Genomic DNA, 3697 nt, shown 5'->3' on the forward strand with positions numbered 1-3697 from the left:
TCCTTTTTTGTGATTTGTTTCCACCTTTAGTTTGATAGTACAGCTCGTCAGCATGGTGACCAGAGCAACCTATCTTCTGTTTTTGTGTTTGAACCTTGTTAACATACCCAGGACGACTTATCGTCACCTCTGAGCGATCCAATGTTATATTTTTAGATCCACCCCTTGCGGGCATGGAATCTTTACAGGCCTTAAACGAGAGGAAATCAGAGTTTTTCCTTCTTGGGATTGCTTCGTCCTGATAGGAGGATATTTACGACCCCCAATATAAGAATTTACTCGGGGTTTGTTCACTGGATTCAAGTGTTCTTTGACTGGGGCTTTGTCTCGATCATCAGGTAAAGGACCAAGATGATCCGCCATTATAACCTTGAATTTTGACAGGTCAGGACTAACCCACAACTTCGCTAGTGACATAGCAGATATGGATGTGGTAGACAGATTGGGAATGGATGTCGACGACATCGAAGGAGAGGACTTGAAAGTCTTTCTTTGGCCTCAGATACTACTGCTTTTTCCGAGACAGTTGCAAGTGTCTCGGATACATGATGTATTCTGATGATTCGATTTTTGCACAAGTTCGGATTTAGGGATCCAAACTTTGAGGTTCTTTGGTAATTCTTTAGACACCATTTCCTTCTTTCCTTCTCGTCTTTGTTGCAAGAGAGCATGGGCATGAGCGGCATTTGCATAATGTTTTTGTATACGTTCTTTGAGGGTCGAGCGAGCCCTTTTAATAAGAGTCCAGTCATCTGTCGTTAGTCTAGCAGAGATATGAGTGATTGGTTGTTGAGACAACTGAACCACTTGATGCCTCCTCGACTCTAGGTCCGCATGATAACGAACCCCGTCGGTTTGTTCCAAGGCCTTAGCTATTTAGCGAGCACAACGCTGACGTTGTCTCTGACGAGCCCTCTTCGTCAATGCCGGTGGGCTTTGATTTGACGACTCTTTAACCAGATAAGAGTCATTGTGAGCAGAGGTGTTGCGAGTAGAATCCTCAGCAACAATCAGGCAAGAGTCTTCATCTGTAGCGTTCGACGGAGTTGAAAACTTGAAAACCTTCTTAGAAGATGAAATCTTTCTGCATTTATGAGGCGAGGAAGACTTTGAGGATGAGGATGATATATATTCCTCAAACTTTGCTTGGTCGAATTCATATTCAACCCTGGACTCAACCAGTATCTTGATCGGCTGTGACACGACAGTCTCGACAGTGAGACCATTGGCTCCCACTGTGGTCACCAATTTGTTTTCGTCAAAGTTGATTTTATTGTGGAATTCATTGTATCTTCAGTCGATTATAGCAAATTCAAAAGAAATAGTCTTTTTATAAGACTTCTTTTACACAACAAAAGGAAAATTATAACTTTTTAGAAACAAATGCATGATCGTTATTTGGATCGCTGTTTGCGCGAGATCTTTGCCTGTGTCGGGGGTGCGTTAGCCCGTGGACCACCGAATCACGAATTCTTATTGAATCGTGAAGGCTTTGGGGATTCTTTCTTCGTTTAGAAGTAAGAAGAACAGTAAGTGAATATCTTATCGATGTAAGATGAATACTCTTCTCAAGATCAAGTCAAAGCTTAGATCTTGAGGGAATCCCAAAGTTGCTGTTTGCACTCGAATTTGATGAAGACTCTCTCTCTCTCTTGAGAATAACGCCCTAAAATGCTCAAGTTCCCTCCTCCATCTGCTCCAAAAATGCCCCCCTTTTTTAACCGTTGTCTCACTATTTAAATACCATCTTTTTATGAAGTTAGTGGGCCTATTTTCAGTTTATAACTATCTCCCACATTCTTTAACAGTGAATGGCCACGTGTCTTGGCAGTTTCTGAACTCCTCAAGACTGTCAGGCGTGCGAGACAGTAAAACACTATCTGGCGCCCGAGACAACAAACACTTGTTTCTTGTGTTCTTTTGATCTTTGGATGATCTCCGGGTTCTGTAGGTTGTCTAAAAATCACAATAGATAGCTTATCCTCCATCAAACACCGATGATGGAAGTTACAATCTGACGACTTCCAGAAGGCTACAATTTGAAGACTTTCACGTAGATCGCTGAAGGTTACAATCTGACGACCTTCACGACAACCGATGAGAGCTCTAGTTCAACAGCATTCACAATCAACATCGGGAGTTACAATCTGACGACTCTCATATTCTCAAGGAGCCAAGACGAAGATTACAAGACAATGATCTTTGCAACGCTATGACAAAAGAGATTACTTTGTGATAATCTCTTCAAGACAAGACGCGGAGGTCCTCCCCGTGTGTCAACATCAAAACGTCGGGGTTGATCCCACGTTATAACATCAAAACGCGAGGGTCGAATCCACGTTATAACATCAAAACGCTGGAGTCGATCCCGTGTTACAACATCAAAACGCGAGGGTCGAACCCACGTTACAATATCAAAACACCAGGGTCAAACCCGCGTTACAACATCAAAACGCTGGAGTCGGACCCGCATTACAACAAGCGAAACGTGAGCGATCCTCACGTTCTGGATGTTCACTCAACACCCAACCTCGCGTCTCAATCCTAAGACGCGAGGTTAGGGTCCTGAACGCCAGGTTGGGCGTTTGACTCATTCAAATATGAGTCGAACGGTTTTAGAACCGTTTTTCCCACGATCTGAGGAAATCACGCCCACTTAGGAGCGGATTTAGAGGGCAGTTACACCCCCTTAATCCCCTATAAAAGCGAGTAAACTCAACTAAGTTCAGGGTTGGAATTTCTTGGCTCAGATCGACCACTGAAGGCTGGCATTTTTTCGGATCTGGGACTTGGCAGCAGAAGAGATCGACATTCATCTTTTGGGATCAGTCCTGAGAGCCTTCGGCCTTGGCTTGAAAACCGATTCTCGGTTCAATTTAACTCTTTTTCAAGAGTTTCTAACTCGTGCAGAGTTATCAACTCATCCAGAGTTCTAAAACTTGCCACACAAGTTCTCCACAACGTCAAATCGTGAGGAGAAGATATCGTTCCAGTGAATCAAGACGTGCGGATCGTCAACGGAGAGCAAACTCGATGCGAGCAATCGAGGGAGGCATTCCATCGCTACCGTGAAGAACCCAGTTTTAAACAAAGAGGAAGAACCAATTTCGTTCTCCTCTCTTTTGTAATCGAATTGTAACCGAGATTAAAAGAATCAAAGTCAAATTTCTTTTCTTCTCTTTACTACAATTTTTCAACAAACAAAAGATGGTGACTCCGCTGGGGACAAGCTTCTGTGACGAAGAAGTGGTGGCGCAATTCGATATTCATCTCACTGGAACAACCGTCGAAACTCTCGTGGTAGAGTTTGATCAAGCCAAGTTTGAGGAGGCTATCTCCTCCGGATTCCTTAGCCCTAAGGCTATGCGCAAGATCCACAAAGTCTCCAAGAAGACTAAATCTCCAACTGTTGATGGAGTACCGAAGAAAGTCCTCTCCTTTGGTCAAAATTCATCAAACAGCCCCTCCTCTGAAGGACTGGGCTCTGCCTCTGCCAAACTCGCTCAACGAGTTAAAAACTCCACACCCGCGTCAACACGATGTGTCATGGGTGGTAAAAGGCTTAAGACGGAGATAGATCCAATCAACGCCGATGATGCCCTTGCAAAAGCCTTAAAACAGGCCAAGAAGAACGCTGCTCGTCGAAGAAGAAGGTCTTAGCGACGAGCACAACCTCGAGAAAGTTGTTCATACAACC

Source organism: Asparagus officinalis, chromosome 1, assembly GCF_001876935.1.
Source record: "Asparagus officinalis chromosome 1, Aspof.V1, whole genome shotgun sequence".
Classification (NCBI taxonomy): Eukaryota; Viridiplantae; Streptophyta; class Magnoliopsida; order Asparagales; family Asparagaceae; genus Asparagus; species Asparagus officinalis.